The following is a 24930-nucleotide window of genomic DNA, read 5'->3' on the forward strand; positions in this document are numbered from 1 at the left end:
AATAGCCTTTTTTTTTTAAAGCTTGATGGCCCGACATAATTCTTTAGTGTTCCCGGACCAATGGGGCAAGCAGGCCTCCGCTACAGTCAAGCCCTGTTTCAGGTATTTGCATCTGCGAGATACTTTCTTTCCAATCAGAATCATAGTTCAATGTTGTTTGAAGTTTTATTCTAAACTTGATTTCTCTCGAATAGTTACGTGAAGTCCACTAAGTATACAGCGCATTTCAATGATCTCTAAAACACCTTCTTTTCGTTCCCAATGTAATTCAAACACTTGGTAATATCCTTTGTAAATGATAGTTTGAACAATTAATGCATGACATCAGTTAACCTTATAACTTCCAAACTCACATAAACTTCGTTCTCGGAAATGTTGTTTACTGCTTTGACAGAAGGCGAATAGTAGGTATTTCCCCTTGCCAGAATTTATCATAGTTTAAGTCAAACAAAAGCTGTATAAACACAGTTTGCAGCAATGAATTTGGATGTGTTCAAATGTATGATATCAACAGTATACAGCAACTCAATTAAAAGAGTTTGAAAAACTTACCAGATAGACTGAAAAAGTGATAATCTTTACACGTTGCAGTCAAAGTTAACAGCGTCCATTGAGGTCAGCTGAAAAAAGAAATCTTTATCAGACAGGTATAAGTAATCATCAACAATGTTATAAAACGTGTAGTTTCATATCAAGCTGTGCGACGTCTTGGCCCGGAGCTCCACAAGAGAGAAATACTCCTTGAATATTTTTGAGTGTGCAGCAGGATCAATGAGACTCAATATTTTTGTTCTACTTCCGCAATGAAGATTCGCACTGATATTCATGTACGATGACCTTTGCCCTTAGATGGGAGACGGGTTCGACCTGCTCCGTTCCTATGGTTGGCAACAGCACATCATAACAGATGTAATGACAATCGGACTCTGGTCCCTGGTCATGCTGGTGCCTTCCGCATTATGGTTGTGACATAGCTACAGGGCTAAGAGAGAAAACTCCCCCGAGACAGAAAGGAGGTTTAAAACTGCAGGTGTAATATACGTCATAAGAGATGGCCAATAATCGATATCCATATCTACAGAATATAAGGGTGTAGACGTTTGAGAGTAGGAATTAGTTCCTTTCATTCTAAACTGGTATAAGGAGCGGTTCAATCATACCCTACTGTCACTTTATACACAGTGATATGAAGGAAATAATACAATGGAGGTAAAACGCAATCCAATCACAAGCAACACTTATAGGGATGGTTTAGTTTTGGTTGAGAATGGGATTCAGATTTTCTTTTTTTTTTTCAAAATGACTACAATCCCCTTAGATCCCCGAACCACTTTGTTTTACTGTGTCTTTGGATATCTCAGCCATTTCAAAACCGATTTTCATCTATTAAAGTATTAATTCCCTTCAAAATTGTATGTTCTTTATCAATATTTCATACAAGTTGTTTCTTCTTATCTCGTAAATGTTTGAAATAGAATCTCCATCTCAACCAAAAGTATCAAAAATAATGATGGAAACGATACTAATAAAGGTAACAAAGAAGAAGAGCCTTTAAAAAAATCCTGCTTTCTTTCATTGTCCGGATCAAGTTGCATCGAACGAAGTTTTGGATGACAGATTTGGTGTCCGTAGGCCTATGCAAGCAAAGAACGAGCGCGCTATATCAATTTCTAGACAGTAATACTGGCGTGTATCGCGACAAGTACCCCCGCACACACACACACACACACACAATTACCGGTTATCGATAGGGTTAGAGTAAAGATAAGGGTTAGGGTTAGGATAAGAGGTTCAGGAGTAGGAGTAGGGTTAGGGTCAGCGGAAGGGTCTGGGGTAATTGTCCAGGGGTAATTGTCCTAGAACCTTACTGGCGTTATGTCGACGGTCCGAAAATGAAATAGGGTTCCTTAGATTTAAATGCATGGCTCATCATGATGATGATGAAGAGGAAGAGAATGGACATTCGTGGGAGAGGGACTTTCTCCATCAATAATACAGTTGGACTACGATTGTATTTCAGTTCGTAGTCTGTATCAGTGTGTGTTTACACACATATCTATTAGGGGTCATCCCACGAGACAGACACCCACGAGTCATACGGCCCACGAGTTCAAAACTGAAAGAAAGTCCATAAGTCATAGATCTCGCGAGTCATATAACAGCCCATGAGTTCGTCACTAGGCGAATAAGACCTATGAATCCTTTTCTAAGCAATTAAGGCCCACGAGTTCGACATTTTTTACAAGACGCGGCTTGATGTGCCGGTCTCGTGGGCCTTATTTGCTTAGTGTCGAACTCGTTGGTCTCGAGTCATGTGGCTCACGAGTTCGACATTGAAAAAAGATCCATGAGTCACACAGCCCTTGAATTTGATACTGGGAAAATAAGGCCCACGAGTTCGATAATAACCAAAAAAAAAAACAAACAAACAAAAACAAACAAAAACAAAAACAAAAAAAAGACTCGCGAGGATTAATGTGTCGACCTAGCAGGCCTTGTTTGCTTAAAGTGTCAAACTGGAATTTTTTATGTACGCCATTTCTTGAGGAAACACGTGTTTTTCCTTTATATTTACACGTGAGGACGATGTGCGGTGATGAGACTATTTTTTTTTTGCAATGCTCTCAAAGTGGAGTTTTGATCTACTTTTTAACATTAAGTATTTTGAAGGAAGGCAAAACCCACGCATGCTAACTTCTTGGATACGATGCAATCTGACACACTTCCAATCACTTCTTGGATCATATTCAGGACGTTATTTTGAAGGATGCATTGGATTCGGATGGATTTTAAAATTGCATCGTGTGCAACGTGAAAAGTGTGCATACAGTGCAAGTCAGTGCTTCACGCATGCATGCTGTGTTACCTGCGTCTATAGTCACTGCATTGGAATCTGTATGTGATACACCCACGCATGCTACCTATGATATTTTGATATTGGTTTTTTGTTTTGTTTTGTTTTGTTTTGTTTTTTAGGGTTTCGGGAATTGACTGAACGAGCACTATCTGGTTATTATTTTCTTCCATGCTATATACGTGAAACTCAATATACCTACTACGAGATTAAAAAATCGATTAAACACCAGTCAGTATGGAAAGACCAACTCGTGGCAGAACAAAGGATTGTAGAAAAGGATTGTAGAAGCTCCAATAGCTATGCTTCCTTCCAGATTGCGATACTCAAAGCTGGAGACATTCAGAGTGACCCTAGGCCAACTACACAATTTAGTGAAGTGAAAGCACATAGGCCAACTCATCCACAACATGAGTACAGCCAGTCTTCTTGCTATCCAGAAGGACTGTAAGAATAGGGTACCTCGCAATGTATATTCCACCATCAAATCTCTTGGGCTCAACACTGAACGGCCAACCCGTAGAGGAACCAGAGCAGGCTGGAAGACAATAATAATAATGATAATAGTAATGATAATAATAGACATTTATAGAGCGCCTTTTCCACTGGATACGAAGCGCTATGACATGTCATCCCTGGTCGCCATAGGAGATAAAAATTATATACAAAATACCAGGCAGTGACAGTACAAGTCCAGTGCACATATGTATAGGGACATCAAAATAAATAAGTCTTCAAGTTTTGTTTGAAATGATCAAGTGTTGGTGATGATTTGAGAAGAGGAGGGAGCTTATTCCACAGCCTAGGAGCAGAAGAAGAGAAGCTGCATCGCCAGCTAGTTTTTTTCGTGTGTGGTTGAGTAAAGGTAATGGATGATGAAAGACGAGTGCGCCTAGAGTGAGAGTGTCGTACCAGACACTCCCCAATGTACTCTGGAGCTCTATTGTTGACTACTTTGTAGACCAATAGGAGAAGTTTGAAGGATATTCTTGCTTTGACTGGCAGCCAGTGGAGTTGACGTATAAGAGGAGTGGCATGAGAACGTGAACGAACATGGTACACTAGTCTAGAGGCAGCATTCTGAACTCTCTGTACGCGATCCACATCAGCCTGACTGATTCCGCCAAGAAGAGCATTACAGTAGTCGAGTCGCGATAAGACCAATGCACGGACTGCTGCGTAACAAGTAAAAGCATGAATACATTTTCTGATCCTCCACAGATTTCTGATGTAGTAGTTAGCTAACTTACAGATCTGTGAAACATGCGTGCTCATCTTTGCATCAGAGGAAAAGATAACTCCAAGATTGCGCACATGATCAGAGGGAGAGATGAGAGTTGTACCAAGAGCAAGTTTGATGTCCTGTACAAGCTTAAGATGGCGTTGGGAGGCAAGAACAAGAAACTCTGTTTAATCTTCGTTGAGTTTCAGCTTGTTCACAGTCATCCATTCCTGCACTTTACCTACACATCTGGACAGTGCATTCAGAGTGAGTTCAACACTGGAAGGGCCACTGGGGTCAAACTCAAGATAGATTTGCACGTCATCCGCATACATATGATACTTAACATTTTCAGCACGAAGGAGATTTACAAGAGGACTGGTATACATGGTGAACAATAGGGGCCCAATTACAGATCCCTGTGGAATGCCAACCACTGAAGTACACTCCCTAGACAAGTGACCAGACACGCAGACACGACTCCTTCGATTTGTGAGGTAGGAAGCCATCCATTGTAGAGCTGAACCTTTGATACCAAAGCGATCGAGCAGAATTCATGATCGATTGTATCGAATGCAGCAGACAGGTCGAGCATTACCAGCATAACCCCTTTCCTTTTGTCAATGCTGCGAAGGATATCATCTTGGACTTTGGGGAGGGCTGTCTCGCAGCTATGGTTACTCTTATAGGCAGACTAAAAGGACTCGGAGAGATGAGACTCGTTCATGTACTGAACAAGTTGAGATGTGACTACACGTTCAATGATCTGAACTCGATATTGGAAACTGGTCTGTAGTTCTTGAGAATGTCCTTTCTCTATCACTGGAATCACAATAGCTTGCTTCAGTGAGTCTGGGAAGGTTCCTGTTGATAGAGAGACATTTACCAAAGCAGTGAGCGAAGGAGCAACAATTAGAAGATGCTTCTTCAGCAACCATGTAGGTAAAGGATCAAGACAGCAAGTCTTAGAAGGGCTCTTCGTGATTATCCGTGTAAGTTCAGTAGCAGAAAAATCAAATTCATGTTGAGTTTGCTGATCTGCGTACATGGGGTTCAAGATCAAGTTGCTGCACTGGTTACTCAGGTCACAGCTAATATCTTTGACCTTATCAGCAAAGAAAGATGCAAATTGGTTGCTCATATCTACTGGTGAATCATGAGCTGGTAAAACAGTGTCCTTGCTGACAAAGGCACAGCCCCGACAAAGAGCTACTCCACCACTTCAAACATCTCATGCCTATGTGGCAGAGCAATCATCTACCTTCTCTGAGCAGCAGAGGATCCCCGTCGTTGGCTTGACCCTTCGACATGATTTGCCCGTCAGGCATCACGGCTGCCGCAGCAGAAACCTGAACAACCTTGTCAACATACCACAAACCTGCATGACTGCTTAGATCGTTAAAGAATAAATCAGCATCTGTACTGGATTACGTTTGTGACAGCAAAGCAGACCTTTATGCTGTAACAGAAACATGGTTGACTGAATATGATGCAGCAGTCATCAGTGATATTGTCCCGTCAGGTTACAAGTTCTTACACCATCCACGAGCTGGTCGTCGCGGCGGTGGAAAAGGTCTTCTTCACAAGGAAAACATCACTGTCCGTGAATGCAAAGCTGGGGAAACAAAGTCATTTGAATTCGCTGAGTATCATATCACCTTGAGATCTTTTCAGCTTCGACTCTTCATCCTCTACAGACCACCTTACTCTGAGAATCAGCGTGTTCCCATTTCCATGTTCTTGTCTGAATTCAGTGAATTTATACAGCCACACCTGATGTCAAACATTCCTATCTTCTTCACAGGAGATTATAACATTCATGTTGATGTTGCAGATAACTCTGAGTCAAAATTATTCCGAGATCTGTTAGAATCTCTTGGTTGTGTTCAGCACGTCAAAGTGGCTACTCACGTATTTGGTCACACTTTAGATTTGGTAATAACCCGTCAGTCTGATGATCTTATCTTAGGTCCATCCTGGGCAGACTCTTTGGTCTCTGACCATATGTCCGTTCTCTGTACACTTAAAGTTAGTAGACCCTTTTCATCGGAAAAAGGGGGTGTTTTTTCGCAAATTATCCAATGTTAAGCTCAATGCATTGACAGATGACCTTGTTTCAAGTGGGTTGTGTGTAAGCCCACCAGATTCTTTGGATGATTTAGCCTCATTACATTATGATTCTACCCTGTCATCTATTTTCAGCAAACATGCACCTTTAACCACTAAAAAAGTGCATACTCGCCGCAGAGTGCCATGGTTTACTGATGAGGCAAGAATGGAAAAGAGGAAGAGGAGAAAGGCAGAAAAAATATGTAGGAAATCTCGATCTGTTTCCGACCACAATGCTCTAAAGACAGCTCGGGAGAAGACATTGTCTGTGATGAACAGTGCACGCAAAAAATACTACACTGATTGTATCTTGGATAACAGGTCAAACCAAAAGAAACTTTTCGATATAACAAAATTTTTATTACACATGACAAAGTGTGACATTGTTATACTCCCTGGTGTAGACACTCATGACTTCGTCAACAGACTTGGTCAATATTTTGAACAGAAGGTTGTCAAGATCCACTGTGATATTGAATCAATGTTACACAAAGATGTTGTAGGTGTTGGTAATTCGTGTGAACACTCCTCTGTTTCTAACCCACCTGTGCTCGCTAATTTTACGCTATTATCTCAAAGTGACGTTCGGAAGCTTGTGTTGAATCTCAGTAAGAAATCATGTTCTTTTGACCCTATGCCCACAAGACTAGTGGTTGAATGTCTAGATGTATTATTGCCTGTGTACACAAAACTGATCAATTTGTCACAACACAATGGTGAGTTTTATTCGGCCTGGAAGCTTGCCCTAGTTGTGCTGAAGAAGCCTAGTGCAGAAATTAACTTCAGAAATCTCAGGCCAATAAATAGGCCTAACCTTCATTATGTGTTTAAACTGGTTGAAGGGGCAGCCACTTCTCAAATTCAGGAACACCTCCTCCGTAATAACCTCCTCCCTGTAACACAGTCGGCATACTGGAAGTATCATCGTACTGAAACTGCTCTTCTAAGAGTCCAGAATGATTTGTTGATGGCAATGAATGAAAAAAAAAGGTCACATTTTTAGTACTCTTCGATCTCAGTGCCGCCTTTGACACTACCGATCATAGCATACTTGCTGAGACGCTGCAATCTAACTTTGGGATCACAGGCTCTGTTCTGTCTTGGTTGCAGTCGTATCTGTCTGATAGGGAAGAACAAATATTAATTGGTGACACTATTTCAAAGAAGTTTGATGTTAAATGGGGCATTCCTCAAGGTTCGAGGCTCGGTCCCCTTCATTTCTCTCTTTACGCTAGCCGACTTTTTGCTATAATTGATCCATGCTCTCACAAAATATCTTGTCATTGTTATGCAGACGATACTCAACTATTATTTCAATCAGCCCCGTGAGTATACAAGAGCAGTCCTGTGTTTTGGAACTTGAACAATGTATTAGGGATCTTCGTAGGTGGATGTTAGGCAGTAGGCTGAAACTTAATGAGGGCAAAACTTAATTTCTTGTTATTGAAACACCTAGGCAAGTGTCAAAACTGAATCTGAATTCAATTACGATTGGAAACACTGAAATTACGAGTTTTATGGTTGCAAAAAACCTTGTGTCTGGTTTGACTCTCAGCTGAGCATGGAGATACACATATCCAAGACCTGCAAAGCAGCATTCTACTATCTGTATATAATATTCGTCATATTCGCAAATATCTAAGTAGCACATGTATGGAAACATTGGTCCATGCCTTCATCTGGTACTGTAATGGACTGCTGTATGGGTTACCTGAATCTCAGATAAGTAAGTTACAACGCGTACAAAATACGTGTGCCAGACTCATTTGCAACTCTTCTAATTTTTTCACATGTAAGTCCACTACTTTATGAACTGCACAGGCTCCCAGTACGCCAGAGAATTAAGTTTAAGCTCCTTCTTATTACATTCAAAGTTATTCATGGCTTGGCTCCCTTTTATCTCAGCGAACTTCTCACCATAAAAGCAACCCAGTTTTACAGACTTCGTAGTTCAAATGACACCATGCTCCTCAGTCATCCACGGTGCAAGACGAAAATTACCTCAGGTGACCGTGCTTTTGTTAGTGCTGCACCAAAACTCTGGAATAACCTCCCTCCCTCAATCAGACATACATCATCAATCAACAGGTTCAAAAATCTCCTTAAAACACATCTATTTCACGAAAGTTTCCCATAGTCACAGTTTATTACATTATCTACATGGTTCACAGATATCGGATATTTTTTCATGAATTATGATTATGCAATTATCAGTCCTTATTGTGTTTTCTTTATATTGTATGACTTTCAGTTAAGAATTATATTGTGTTCCTTATGAATCTGATTTTCTTTCTTTGATTATATCTTATTGTTATGCGCAGTTGAGTAATTATATGCTTCGTAGAAACAGCGCAATATAAATTCACAATTATTATTATTATTATTGTTATTATTATTATTATTATTATTATCACTCACACCACCTGAGGTGACACAGAGCCCCCCAGCTAAAGTGTGACATTGGATACGGAAGTTCAAACACAAATCAAAAAGAATCAAAACCCTATACTAAACCAAATAGTAACCTGAAAGGAGCATCAGCTCAAACGTGACAAAGAAAAAAGGTCGCATAGATTCTAAAAGCTCCTGTGCAAGAGACACTAAGACACCAGAATCAGATGTAGATGACACTTGTTGTGCGTCTTGTAACCACATATTCTCAGATACTGACCAAACGAGTATTGAATGTGAACGATGCGAGAGATGGTTCTGTGCGACATTTTGTGCTTTGTCAGTTGATGACTTCCTGTTATTCAAGAGTGTGCCAGCAGGCCATTGGTTTTGTCAAGCATGTGAACAAAAAGCCCTGGAAGCAATTATAAAGCTGATCAAGTAGTTGAAAAGAGATGTAAAAAGTTCTTGAGTGAAACAAGAGACAGGCTTTGCAGACTTGAAGACATGGCTACAAATTGGAAGAGCATTGAGAAAACATGTGCAAAGTTGGGAAACAATCTATATTAGCTTAAAAAGGATATGATTGAAAAGACAGAAGTCAGTCCCTCAGCTCTATCAGAGGCGGTGCAATTTCTTGCCACAGAGTCACTGGAAGAAGAAAGAGAAAAAGACGGAGGAGGAAAGAATGTAATACTACATTGCATTCCAGAATCAACCAAAGAAACTTCGAAGAATTGACTTGAAGAGGATTCAGCCTGCGTTTCTACAGTGTTGAAGTCGAAGTGAAGAAAGTGCAAAGACTGGGAAACGGGAGGAGAACTCAAAGTCTCGGCTGTCTCGCCCTGTTCTAGTTCAGTTTCCTAGCAACACTTGTAGCGAGGACTTGTGTCAGCGAGCAAACAAACCTCGCCAAGCACCCGATTCACTGAGGGGTATCTATGTACAGCCTGATCGTACGCAGAAGGAAAGAGCCAAGAGGGCAGAACTTGTTAAAGAGCTGAAGAAAAAGCAAAGTGAAGGAGACAACACATGAACTAAACTAAATGACAAACTGGTAAAGAAGAGAAGCAATCCAGTGAAAGAAGGCGGCACAACACTGTCGCGTTCCATTCTCAGACCATAAATCTTCGGAGATTCCCGTTGTTTGCGATCACTCACCAGCACTTTCTTATTACGGCACCTGTGACTTTGCTTTCAGTTATGCAACGGAGCACATTAAAGGGTGTGTACAGTTCTGGTCGAGGTAAGGATTTAGCTTTTAACATTTTGCGAGATATTCAGAAACCACTCTATGAGACGTCAAAGAGCATGCAATTCTAAGGGGTAGGGAGGGCCTACCAAAAGTTTATTTGATGAAAATCGGTTTTGAAATGGCTGAGATATCCAAAAACAAGGTGAAACAAAGAGATTCTAATAAAAGGCGTGGCCTGTCGCCTTTTATTATCATCACTTTTTGGGATATCTCAGCCATTTGAAAAACAATTTTCATCAAATAAACGTTGAATCCTTCTTAAAATTACATGCTGTTTCATATTTCATACCAGGTTTCTCATTATCTCACTTACATGACTTAGGAATGTTCAAAACATGAATCCCCACCTCAACCAGTACTTTACAGTCCCTTTAAGTGTTTCTGTAGTAATGTTGATGCAATTGATACTCAATAATACCCCTTTCAGGTAATCGCGGTTCAATTATCCGCATCCAAATAATGCGGATGAAGTAGTCAAAATCGCGTTCATATATCCCATGAAGTGCGCACTACTTTTACGAGCACCCGTTCATATAATGGTGCGAGTTATTTGTCATGGTTACTGCGCACGCCTCTATAATGACGTAATGTTTCCGGTGAATATCCTCACGTGTATGCACACCTCTCGCGCGCTCAAGCTCAGCAATCAGCGGTTGTGCGGGAAATCGAGTGACCTTTGACCGAACTGTGGAATGTTAGTGCGGATAAGTCGTAAAACGCGTTCATGTATTCTCGATCTACTCCTCATGCTGCAATTATGCGCATAATAGCAGCATAAAAATAATGCGCACTTTTCTACTCCTCTCCCGTTCATGTAATCGAAATTTTACGACTTGTGCTCCTATTATCCGCATCCACGATTACCTGAAAGGGGTATAAGAGAGAGGAACTGGAGGCCAGAATTGCTTAGTCTGATCCTGACGTCATCGCATTGACTGAGGTGTATCCTAAAAACTTCCAGAATGAAGTGCAAACCAGTCAGTTGTCAATTTCAGGCTACAATCTGATTCTACCATCTAAGCATTGGAGAGGATTGGCAGTGTACGTCAAGCAAAGTATCACTGCCAGAGAAATCGACTTTTCCAGTCGGGACTTTGAGGAAAGTGTGTGGTGTGAACCAAAAACAGCAACTGGATTGGTTCTCGTCGGATGTGTATAGAAGTCCATCTAGTTCAGTCGAGAACAATGAGCCCCGTCAACAGTTAGTCAAAAATGTTGTTGAACTTTCACAGAAATATGTTCATCTGGTATTATTGGGTGGTTTCAACATCCTGGAGATTGACTGGGACAGTAAGTCAGTGATAGGTTCACAAAGATTTGCTCAACAGTTTCTGGACTTGTTAGACACGTTAGATGATTTGTGTCTGAAGCAGGTAATAAGAAAGAGACCAGACCAGACCAGACCAACAAGAAAGGGAAGAGGACAGCAGGTAAACATCCTGGACCTGTTAATTACAGATCAAGTTGACATAGTGGAATACTGGGAGCTAAATGCCCCTCTTGGCAAAAGTGATCATTTGACACATTTTGATTTTTCAATAGATGTGCATCCAACGAGAATCAAGTCCACCCCATGATATGCATACTATATAGGCAACTCCGAGGAAATGAGAAAGTATGTCAGAGACAACGGCGTATTCAACCTTCCTGCAGACACCTCAACTAGATGCACTAGCATCGAAACAGCCATCTTGAAGGCCACTGGGATTACTGTATGTCCCCAAGTACAAGCAGAACGGGATGCAGATTGAGGGGATTGGACGGCACCCACTTTCCTAACACTTTCCTAGCATTCCTAACGCTTTCCTAACACTTTCCTAACACTTTCCTAACATTCCTAACACTTTCCTAACGTTTCCGAACTTATGCCCCTGTGTCAAAACCTTATCTGCGCATGCGGATACGTCCGTCGCCCGTGAATGGCTGCATCACAGTACTGTATTTGCATATGTAAATTACAGTCTTCGTATCATCGTCGCTCTCTTTCGCGCAACCAACATGCGCGAGACTCGAAACCTGGAGCGAACTCTCGACAATCCTGGCCGCCGAGCGCCGCCCGGCGGCGCGGCGGCGGGTCCCGGGGGTGGTGGTGGTGCACGGTGAGGCAGGTGGATCGGTCGAACCTCTGTCTGATGTTTCTTGCGAATGCCATTTCGAGAAAAGTTACTTCCTTCTAAGGTAAAGGTGAGTAAGAATCTCATAATACTAATTGAACGTGTGTAGGGAAATACCCGGGTGATAATAGAGCATGTGTGAGGAAATGTTGATGTTGGAGTTACTTTCTCAAGCACGCGTCAACGCTTATTGTCGTGCTTTGCGTACATACAGTGCCAGTGCAGTGGCCAGGCCCGGTTGTCTATGCATTTCTTAATTTATTTCCCAAATCGGATATTGTAGAATCTAAACCACTCCGTCTTTCATCGAGTTAATCTACTGTGGTTATATTTACTGAAACTGAAACATGATTTAGTTCTGTCCTCACTACATTTCGAGGTTGATGACAAAATGTTACTCTAACGTTACTACCTAACCAAAATTTAAAAGTAAATAAACTGTAGAATCTACTTAAAATAGTCACAATGTCGGTACGGTATCGGTATACGGTATAGAGGTTCTAACGTTAGATCCACTCGTTCAATTTTTACGTAACTTAGCATATTGAAAGTTAATTTCATTAAATTCCCCTGCTATATCTAATTTTCATGTATGTTTCTGCTGCTTGTTTAACTTAAAAATACCAGATCTAGAGTAACTGTACATGTAACACTCCACAGTATAAACACACACAGCTAGATAGGGCACTGCACACTTTACAGTGACTAACCCATGCCGTGGGCATGCATTTTCCTTATTCTGTTCCCATAACTGGTTCTGTAGCATAGTGGCCTACTTTTTTTTTTTCAGTTGGCCTTGACAATGTTGTACTGGTTGTTTTACGTGGGCATTATCGCAAAATACAATGTAGGTCCCCACTCCATTCACCTCCAGTCCTTTCGTCAAAGCCGGGGACTTCTTTCTTGTGAGTTGTAGACTTTGCACATACAATTGTATATTATGAACACACACACAGAACGAGAGGGGACCGACATCACGATTTGGCCTTTACCTGTCATGTCAGACCAGGAATTTAACAATCTCTGAAAATTTGCTCGTGCAACAGTGGTTTTTAGGGCCTACTAATGTTCTGGGACCGTCAGACCAGTGCCAGTGCAGTGTTTGCTGCGTTGTGATGTAAATGCAGCGTGTCTATGGCCAAGGCTTTTATGGCATGCTGTCACTGTAAAGGGAATTTTGGAGTAGGTGATGTAAAGCAGATAATGGGTCTACCAATTTTGGGCATGTGGCAGTAACAACAACAAATTGTTGTCACTACTAATTTGACTTAGGTCAGGACAAGGGTGACGAGCTGGCTGATTGCCATTTAGTATTGCGCACAAAGTCACACAGTCTAGCCTCAACCAGTTCTCTATGACCGGTATATGACAAGTAGGGTTACTAATAGACAATTTATATGTCACCGGAGTCTAATATTGTAGATTAAGTGTGGTTGATTGATGAATGTTACATTCTGTCCTTTGTCTCATTATAATGACGACAGAGGAGGAGAGCTGGATCTGGGGCCCTAGCTTTAGAAACTATACCGAACAGATTAAGAACAGTTGTTAAAGGGAAATGTTATCACTAATAACAGAAATGCAGCAGAGAGAAGAACATTGGTGAAGAGAATTATGGTTGAGACGAAACAAGGGGAGTGTTAACAGAAATAGGAAGGATGATGAGGTGAAGGAAGTTATACAATTAGCCAAGTGGTGATCCCTTACAGTGACAAAATCAAATTGTTGTCACTTCAAATTTGACTTGGGTCAAGTTGAGGATGGTAAGCTGGCTGATAGTCATCTGTCACCCAAAGTCTTACAATCTAGCCTCTACTACATGTAGTTCTCTCTGTATGACAAGTATGTCTACAAGTATGTTTGTCAACACAGTTCTTTTCACATACAGTTTAACATCAATGTTCTGTTCTGTGTAAGGTAAACTTCCATTTCAGCATATCTTAAACGGTGATACATTGTACATGTTTCTTCTTCTGTAGTCTTAATTTTTTTTTGTTTGGTATCTCGTATGTTGTTCTTTGTTTCTCGTCTAGTCCCTCTCTCTCATGCCATGAATAGTAATAACAATGATGATGACGGTGATGATAATGATAGCAATAAGTTGTTAAAACTATTATTATTGAATTCATTTAATTGATTGAGGCCAATTTAGGCTATTTATTCAGCAAAATAAAACACAAAAACATACAGTATAATAATACACCTGAAAAACTAGACCATTTAAAGTCAACAGGTTCAGATAGAGTACACAATCGTGTACTCAAGGAATTAGGTGAAGAATTAGCCCAACCCTTTGCAGATCTCTTCAATGAGTGACTGGACAGTAGTATTTTTCTGGCGTCCTGGAGAATTGCTAATGTAACACCACTATTCACAAAAGGCGACAAAAAACAGGGAATTATCGTTTAGTCAGTCTAACCAGTACTATTGGCAAAGTCATAGAAAGGATCGTTCAAGACGAGGTTAATAGACACATGGTATCCAGTAACATGTAGGCCTACTACAACAGTCCCCATCAACATGGATTCCGAAAGGGAAGATCTTGTCCTACTCAATTACTGGAAGTATCAGAAGAATGGAAGCAAGTCTTGGATGTCAACGCCTCCATTGACTGTATATATATTATATCTGGACTTAAAAAAAAGAACAAAATTTCGACAGTGCCCCACACCAAAGGCTCTAATCTAAAATCTGCGCCTACGGTATTAGAGGAAAACTCTGAAATGGGATCAAGTCATACTTGCGGAATGGCCAACAACAAGTAGTAGTTAATAGAACTTTATCTAAACAAACCCGGTAACGAGTGGCATACCGCAGGGCAACATTCTTGGTCCGGAGTTATTTATCATTTACATTAATGACCTGCCCGACACCATTGGTTTGCCAATGATATTACCTAAACTCTTTGCCAATGGCACCAATCTCTACTCAGTGGCAAGCAACATTAGTGACCATGCGGTTTTGCAATGTGATCTTGAACACCTGAATAAATGGGCATGCACGTGGAAATTACCCTCCAACAAAGATAAATGCAATGCTGTCCACTATGGGAAGAATAACCTTTGCTTTGACTACAATGTCTCTCGTCTCATCTTGTACTGAGAAGGATCTGGTTGTTACATTTGACAACCAGCTGAAATTCTCAACTCATGAAGATAACGTTACAGCAAGCTCAAATCGCAAGATGGGATTTATGAAACGATCGTTTTCTTTCCTTGATCAACGATCATTCATCAAAATCTACAAATCTGTAATATGCCCATTACTGATAAATTGCACCCACATATGGTATCCTTACTTGAAAAGTGATACCCAGAATATCGAGAAGGTGCAAAGACGAGCAACCAAGTCAATACCTATTTTGTTTTACATATCCGGAGAGACTAGCAGAACTGAAGTTACCGCAGACACCGAGCAGATCTGACACAAACATTCAATATTGATTGGACTGGATGATATTCGACTAAGCAAGTTACAGTATTCAACTTGAGAACAGAAAACAGAACTAGAGGGCACAAGTTTAAGGTGACGAAGAACAGATGAAAACTCAAGAGCGGTCAAATGTCACAAAACGCATTATCACTGAACTCTCGGATTATGTGGTAATTAGCACAGTACTCAACTCTTTCGAATATAACTTGGCGAAATAATGGAAGACAAAAAAGGACAAATATAACACTGAACAGCAATATTTATGTCCATGTTCTCAATAAACCGCACAGCACAAAAAACAAAAACAAACAAAAAACAACAACATATGTTTGTTAGTCACCGCATCCAGATGATGGAGTAGCAGAGGGGCAAATAAGTTCTTTATAACTATAATGCCAACAACCAGGCATGTTAACAAGGTATGGGTATGTGTGTCATCATTCCCTGAGACGATACCCCATTTTCATTGAGAGCCAGTCTGTAATTTCTGAATTTCAGCACAATATTTCGACACTAAAAGAAGTTATTTCACTTTCGGATTTACTATTCTCTTTTTTTTTTTGCGGGGGGGGGGGGATGGGGGACCAACAAAACCTCGGAATTATTCGGGAAAAACCCAAAACAAACTTAGAATACTGAACTGTAACCCCATGTAACACGGGAGATACCATACTTGTCCGGAACCAACCATTCTCATGGTAGTAAGCCAGGAATGAGAAATTCTCCCACGGACCAAACAACACTGATTATCCAAGACGTGACTAGTCTTTTTTCGATTATCAAGGTTGAAACGTGGGCACTAGCCTAGAAACTGTTCTGTTCTTTTCAATAAATAGGGAAGAGAATTAGGCCTACTGTTCTCATGGTCTTAGAGAGCCAAGAATCACTACTGGTTAATTGTAATGCTGTGTTTGCTATTTGCTCTTGGCATTGCCATTGTGTGTTATAATTATTAGACTATGATTTGATTTTTTGGACTTCCTTTTTATGAACTCGGTAATTTCCCATTGCTTAACCCACGGATCACGCTGTGAGAGCGATTGTGCCTTCCCGAATTCATGCAAAACCGCGTAGTGGGCACGGGCTGTTTCAGTGATGAAGTTCCGCGCATGAACACATCGGGAAGGAGGGGGGGGGGGGGTGTCAAAAGTGATGCACATTTACATGTTTATATACTGCATTTTGATGTGTTTTCGTGCGTATGGGTGTGAAACCTTTATCTCAGTTTCTGTCTAATGTGGTGTTCATTAAATCTACGATGCTATAATGCGCAAAACTAATACTAACACACAACTACATTGGTATGACTTTTGTATAGACACTCGATCCTACCAAGGAGTCAGTTATGCCATGCACTTAGAAGCTCCATTTGAAATTATAGACTGTGAGGTGACTGGCATTGGACTATTTTGTGAGGGGCGTAACCCCGAAGAAAAAAAGTAACCATGCCAGCCAAGAATCCATAATTGCAGTTGGTACCACGAAAAGAGTGCATGCTGATGAATGACAACAGAAAAATCTAGGCTTTGATAAAAAATAATGATAATGTGATGATTGTAAAAACTAGATTGTATCAATCTGTGGCAACTTTATTGCTAATTTTGCTTAAATTCACCTAAGGCCATTGTTAAAGAGGCAACAATAACAATGAAAACGTGCAGCTGAATCGAGTTGGATTAGAAACGATGCAAACTGGAAAACTTGGGAGACATTTCCTGTGTCTTTAATCATATGGCTCATTTATTTGTTTGTATCTTACACGCAACCATGGAAATAGAATGAGTGCAGTTGTAGTAGTGCAGAGTCCTCATTACCAAGTAGTGCCATCAACCAAGCGCCATTGGATAGTGCAGTGCAATTTAGTTTGTGAGTGCATGACGCAGTGGAGTACAGGCTTTTGCAGCGCATACCAGTCTCAGCGCAGTGCAGTGGCGCAGCGCAATGTGCAGAGCACTAACACTACGCTGCACTGCACCTTGTAATGCTACACTGCATGTAGGCGCGCAAGCTGGCTCTCAGCGATTCTAATTGCGATATCGATTTATGTATCGTTCATTGACAAAAATTGACGTCAAAATATTTGCCGGCCGAAAAAAAAAAAAAAAAAATCCGAGACTGACGTGACGCCACATCCACTTTCTTTCAATGGTAAAGTTATTGTAAGTCACGTGAGAAATTCTCGGTAAATGCTGTAGCTGGAGAATTTTATGACAGGATATAACGCATTATGCCAATATAATACATTATTGTAAAATACATCATCTTTTTGTTCTGTCGTATGATTGAATACAATGGGTTAGGTGGGGGTTTTAGCCTTTAATATAGATTAAATTGATATCCATGCCCAAGCTGTGGATCCAGTCCAGGGCAACACCTGCCTGGGCAAGCTCGTCAAGCCCGATTGGGAACTTCCGCAGGTGGCAGTCTTCCCACGATTTGATGGAGAGTTTGGTCAGGATGGCAACAGTAACACGCCGGGCTAGCCGACCCCCCCCCCCCCCCCCCCATTTTCCCGTCCTTGCTTGGAGGGTTCGGATGCGGTTTTATTACGGTAAGCCACTGTTTCCGAGGGAAGTTGTAGCCCTCTGGCTTTCCATGCTGTCGGATCAGTGATGGTGTTGCATGTAACTAGAGCTGTGTTGGAATCAGCATCACACCATAGCATCTGTGCCATTCATCTTTAAAGTCAAAATACCCCAGTGATGGAAGGGACATACAAACTGGCTTGCGGGATTTCAGGCGCATTCATATGGCAGATTGTTTAGGTCATCGTGATTGGAAGGTCAGGGTCTGCATTGATGGCACTGGCGACCCTTGTCATCCTTTCCTTCCTGCATAAGGAGGGGGAGTGATGTGTGCGAAGACAGGCAGCCAGTGAAGAGGGGTGGACTTGAGTGTGCCTGAGATTACCCGCATTGCCGATTTCAGAACCGTGTCAACTCGTTTCGTTTGGCAGCTGTTGGCAAACCGAGGATGAGCAGTACTCTGCAGTTGAGTAGACGATGAATGGCCAGTGTTGCGGTGCAGAGAGTACTGGCTTTTGAACCCCAATTGTTGTTTGTGAGTTTCCTGTTGATGTTTACAGGTGATTTCGACTTGTCCGTAACTATTTTTAGGAATGGCCAACAACAAGTAGTAGTTAATAGAACTTTATCTAAACAAACCCGGTAACGAGTGGCATACCGCAGGGCAACATTCTTGGTCCGGAGTTATTTATCATTTACATTAATGACCTGCCCGACACCATTGGTTTGCCAATGATACTACCTAAACTCTTTGCCAATGGCACCAATCTCTACTCAGTGGCAAGCAACATTAGTGACCATGCGGTTTTGCAATGTGATCTTGAACACCTGAATAAATGGGCATGCACGTGGAAATTACCCTCCAACAAAGATAAATGCAATGCTGTCCATTATGGGAAGAATAACCTTTGCTTTGACTACAATGTCTCTCGTCTCATCTTGTACTGAGAAGGATCTGGTTGTTACATTTGACAACCAGCTGAAATTCTCAACTCATGAAGATAACGTTACAGCAAGCTCAAATCGCAAGATGGGATTTATGAAACGATCGTTTTATTCCCTTGATAAAAGATCATTCAGCCAAATATCTACAAGTCTGTAATATGCCCATTACTGGTAAATTGCTCCCACATATGGCACTCTTACTTGAAAAGGGATACCCAGAAGACTGAGAAGGTGCAAAGATGAGCAACCAAGTCAATACCTAACCTCAGGAGTTTTACATATCCGGAGAGACTTGCAGAACTGAAGTTATCGCAGACACCGAGCAGATCTGACACAAACATTCAAGATTATGAATGGACTGGAAGATATTCGACTAAGCAAGTTATTCAACTTGAGAACAGACAACAGAACTAGAGGGCACAAGTGTAAGGTGACGAAGAACAGATGAAAAACTCAAGAGCGGACAAATGTCACAAAACGCATTATCACTGAACTCCCGGATTATGTGGTAATTAGCACAGTCCTCAACTCTTTCGAATATAACTTGGCGAAATTATGGAAGACAAAAAAGGACAAATATAACACTGAACAGCAATATTCATGCCCATGTTCTCAATAAACCGCACAGCACACACACACACACACACACACACACACACACAAATACATAAGTTTGTTAGTCACCGCATCCAGATGATGGAGTAGCAGAGGGGCAAATAAGTTCTTTATAACTACACTCAGCAAAAAAAGAAAGTAAACACTTTTTAGAAGTCATATTTTTCATAGAAGATTTTAATGAAAATCAATGTACTATATACCATGTTAAAGGTAATTTAATTGGCTATTAAGCTAATAGGTTAATTATAAGAAAACTTTACGCATGACTGAGCACATTCGCTTTTGTCCTCCAAGGCACAAAATTGAAAATTGCAAAAATTGACATGTTTTCTGTCATTGGCAAATGCCCTTCAGAATAACATTGTTAACAACAGACCAGTTTTGCACAATTGGAGACATGAATGAAATAGGAAAAATAAGTTTTTGTTGTCTTTATCTCTTTATAACCTCTAATAAAAAAAAATGGGAAACTTAAGGGGAAAATAAGAATTTTCTGTCAAGTCAAACTTCAAATGACAATGTGAACAATATGCTTAAAGATGATTAAATGAGCAGAATTTCTTTATCCATTTCTTTTAATCTATAGTGATTAAATAGTCGATGTGACAATTTCAAGAACCAAACATTATTTACAATTTCTTAATTTGAAAAAAAAAACCCTCAATTTTCTACCATTCTTGTTAATTTTTACTTCTTCTCTTATTTCATTTGAATTTAGATTTGACACAAGATGCGTTATTTTTCTCCATTATTTTTAGCCTTCATTGATTTTTTGGGCTTTAGAGATATCATAAAGAACAAAGGTTTATTTTTGCAACTTAATTCATGGTTCTTTTTGTGTGAAATTTGTTGTTTGTTCTTATTGTTCCATGGAAGAGCACATACGCATGAATGACATCTTGTTCAGTTTTGCAATTTTTGTTCTTTTGCCTTGGAAGAGAAAAACAATGGTGTTCACTCATGCGTAAAGTTTCCCTTCTTGTTGACCTACCAGGTTGATAGCCAATTAAATTACCTTCAATATAATAAATAATACAGTAGCTTTCAACCAAATATTCGATGAGAAATCTAAACTTGAAAAAGTGTTTACTTTCTTTTCTTTTTTTTTTTTTTTGCTGAGTGTATAATGCCCACAACCAGGCATGTTAACCCGGTATGTGTATGTGTGTCATCCTTCCCTGAGACGATACCCCATTTTCATTGAGTACCAGTCTGTAATTTCTGAATTTCAGCACAATATTTTGACACTAAAAGAAGTTATTTCACTTTTGGATTAACTATTCTCTCTCTCTCTCTTTTTTTTTTGACTAACGGAACTTCGGAGTTATGAACATTCTGGAAAAACCCCAAACAAACTTAGAATACTGAACTGTAACCCCATGTAACACGGGAGATACCATACTTGTCCGGAACCAACCATTCTCATGGTGGTTAGCCAGGAATGAGAAATTCTCCCACGGACCAAACAACACTGATTGTCCAAGACGTGACTAGTCTTTTGTTCGATTATCAAGGTTAAAACTGTTCTGTTCTTTTCAATAAATAGGGAAGAGAATTAGGCCTACTGTTCTCATGGTCTTAGAGAGCCAAGAATCACTACTGGTTAATTGTAGTGCTGTGTTTGCTATTTGCTCTTGGCATTGCCATTGTGTGTTTATAGACTATGATTTGATTTTTGGACTTCCTTTTTATGAACTCGGTAATTTCCCATTGCTTAACCCACGGATCACGCTGTGAGAGCTATTGTGCCTTCCTGAATTTATGTACAACTGCGTATAGTGAGCACGGGCTGTTTCAGTGATGAAGTTCCGCGCATGAACACATCGGGAAGGGTGGGGGTGTCAAAAATGATGCACATTTACATGTTTATATACTGCATTTTGATGTGTTTTCGCGCGTATGGGTGTGAACCCTTTCAGTTTCTGTCTAATGTGGTGTTCATCAAATCTACGATGCTATTATGCGCAAAACTAATACTAACACACAACTACGTTGGTATGACTTTGTATAGACACTCGATCCTACCAAGGAGTCAATTATGCCATGCACTTAGAGGCTCCATTTAAAATTATAGACTGTGAGGTGACTGGCATTGTACTATTTTCCGAGGGGCGTAACCCCGAAGAAAAAAATAGCCATACCAGCCAAGAATCCATAATTGCAGTTGGTACCACGAAAAGAGTGCATGCTGATAAATGGCAACAGAAAAGTCTGGGCCTTCGGATAAAAAATAATGATAATGTGATGATTATAAAAAACTAGATTGTATCAATCTGTAGCAACTTTATCGCTAATTTTGCTTAAATTCACCTAAGGCCATTATTAAAGAGGCATCAATAACAATGAAAACGTGCAGTTGAATCGAGTTAGATTAGAAACGATGCAAACTGGAAAACTTGGGAGATATTTCCTGTGTCTTTAATCATATGGCTCTGTTATTTGTTGTATATCTTACACGCAACCATGGAATTAGTGCAGTTGTAGTAGTGCAGAGTCCTCATTACCAAGTAGTGCCATCAACAAAGCGCCATTGCACAGTGCAGTACAATAATAGTTTGTGAGTGCATGGCGCAGTGCAGTACATGCTTCTGCAGCGTATACCAGTCTCAGCGCAGTGCAGTGGCGCAGCGCAGAGTTTGTTTGTTTGTTTGTTTGTTTGTTTGTTTGTTTGTTTGTTTATTTCCATTTGCGAAGATGGCTGGATAGCCCGTATTCAGCTACGTTAAGCTGGTCTTCCATGGGGTCCAGCTGGATGTGAGGTGGGACCACTTGACCGGATTAGACACCCTGCTCTTTGCGATGAATGAATGAAGCGGGATCTTTTACGTGCATGAGTTATTACTCTCTCGTACACGGGACCTCCATTTTATGTCCTATCCGAGGGACAGAGTATTTTGCTTCTTGCTAGAGGGACGGTATGTTTACACACAACATTGCTCAGTCCAGACTCGGGTTCGAACCCGGGACGCGTGATTGTGAGGCAGACGCGCTACCGAGTGAGCCAACTCCCCGCCCTGTGCAAAGCACTAACACTGCGCTATGCACTGCACCTTGTAAAGCTACACTGCATGTAGGCGCGCTAGCTGGCTTTCAGCGATTCTGATTGCTATATCGATTAATGTATCTGTTCATTGACAAAAAGTGACGTCAAAATATTTGCCGGGCGAAAAATATTCCGAGGCTGACGAGACGCCACATCCACTTTCTTTTCCTGGTAAAATTATTGTAAGTCACGTGAGAAGTTCTCGGTCAATGCTATAGTTGGAGAATTTTATGATAGAATATAACGCATTATACTAATAGCAGACATCATTGTTAAATACAGCATCTTCTTCTTTTGTCGCATGATGCAATACAATGGGGTGGGTGAGGGTTAAGCCTTAAAGGTTGATATCCAAGCTGCGGATCCAGTCCAGGGCAGCACCACCTGCCTGAGCAAGCTCCTCAAGCCCATCTGGGAACTTCCGCAGGTGGCAGTCTTCCACGATGTCACGCAGAGTTTGGTCAGGCGAAAACCCCCTATTTCCCTGTCCTTGCTTTGAGGGTTCGGATGCAGCGGTTTAGGGTAAGCCACTCTTTCCGAGGGAGGTTGAAGCCCTCTGGCTTTGCTGTCGGGTCAGTGATGATGTTGCATGTAACTTGAGTTGTGTTGGAGAAAGCATCATACCAGCATCTGCGCCATTCACTTTTAGAGTCAAAGTGCTCCAGTAATGGAAGAGACATACAGACTGGCTTGTGGGATTTCAGGCGCATTGATGGGAGGTTGTGTAGGTCATCGTTGATTGGAAGGTCAGGGTCTGCATTGATGGCATTGGCGACCCTTGCCATTCTTTCCTTCCTGCGTAGGGAGGGGGGAGTGATGTGTGCCAAGACAGACAGCCAGTAAAGAGGGGTGGACTTGAGTGTGTCTGAGATTACCCGCATTGCCAAATTCAGAACCGTGTCAACTCGCTTCATGTGGCAGCTGTTGACCCACGAGGATGAGCAATACTCTGCAGTTGAGTAGACGAGGGCCAGTGTTGCAGTACGGAGAGTACTGGCTTTTGAACCCCAATAATTGTTGCTTGCAAGTTTCCTGATGATGTTGACCCGTGATTTCAACTTGTCTGCAACTCTCTTCAGGTGTTCTCGGTAATTGAGAGTGCGGTCCAACGTAATCCAAGGTATTTGGGTAACTTCTCATGCTTGACAGACTTGCCACAAAAGGCTATCTTCAGTGTAGCATTGGCAAGATGGTTACTAAGATGGAAGGCAGTAACGGTAGTCTTTGAAGGGTTGTCGTGAAGTCTCCACAAGATGAAGCACTCCTCCATTGTCTCCAGATCTTTGGTCAGGACTTGGCTGATGTCATCCAAGGACCTTCCCTGAAATGCAAGGGCGAGGTCATCTGCATAAGCAAACTTCCTGTATGAAGTGGTTGGCATGTTACTCAATTATGCTAAAAAATCATGGAGCTAACCACAGACCCCTGGAGGAGGCCATCATTGAGTGTAACAGAGCTGGTCTGGTTACCAAGAGTGACCCTGAATTTTCGATTGCTGAGGACCGAAGACAAACAACGCAGAGTAGTCTGGCAATTCAGGAACGACTTGGACACTTTCAAAAGGAGACCACGTCGCTACAAAGTGTCGTATGCCGATGAAAGGTCTATGAGCAGTAGACCAGTTTTCAAACCTCTTTGGGAGCCAGCCTCAATGTTAGTGGTCAGTGCTAGAACTTGGTCGGCACAGCTCCTGCCTGGTCTAAAACCTGCATGTTCTCTCAGCAGGATATGCTCCAACCAAAGGACAGAGTCTGGGGAGTAGGAGTCGTTCAAACAGCTTGAAAGTTGCAAACAACAGCGAGATACGTCTGTAGCAGGCAGGGTGTTCAGCAGCTTTCCCTGGCATTAGAAGAGCGATAATCTTAGACTCTCTCCATGCCTTAGGAATTGTTCCAGTAGAATGAATGTAGGAGAAGAAGGATGCCAACAATATGTGTCCCTTGCGTCCAAAGTTCTTCAGGAACTCCAGGTAGATACCACCGATTCCAGCCGCTTTGCCTGACTTGGTGGCTTTCAAGCCTATATTCACTTTTGCCAAGGATTAAGGATCACAGAGACCAGTTGCCAGTTGTGAGGATGAATAGGATTCTCTCTGGCCCTTAGCAACTTTCTTTCAAGCTGCCTTAGAGGAGGGGACCTTTGAGTTCACAACCAGACAACAGGCAACTTTGTTGGCAGACACCTTAGGAGGCTGGTGCTGAGCCGGTGGGGCTGAACCAAGGTGACTAAAGAGGTTCCAAGCCTTTCTGCTGGAGTGAGTGAAATCCAACCCATCCATTGTTTCTTGCCACCTTTGACGTCTTGCAATGTCATGTGATGCGAGGAGTTCAGTGTCGATGTCTGGGGTCTCCTGTAGATCCATAAAGTTCCAACAGTTCTTCAGACTCAGGTTGCCAGCATGGGGTGTAAGCCTTTCGAAAAC

At 41.4% G+C, this 24930-nt stretch overlaps 1 pseudogene; it reads left to right on the forward strand.

Moving 5' to 3' along the window:
* Positions 1-60: 60 nt before the first annotated feature.
* On the forward strand, positions 61-17860 carry LOC140245169 (uncharacterized; annotated as a pseudogene).
* The last annotated feature ends 7070 nt before the right edge of the window (positions 17861-24930 follow it).

This window comes from Diadema setosum, chromosome 2 (genome assembly GCF_964275005.1).
Source record: "Diadema setosum chromosome 2, eeDiaSeto1, whole genome shotgun sequence".
Lineage (NCBI taxonomy): Eukaryota > Metazoa > Echinodermata > Echinoidea > Diadematoida > Diadematidae > Diadema > Diadema setosum.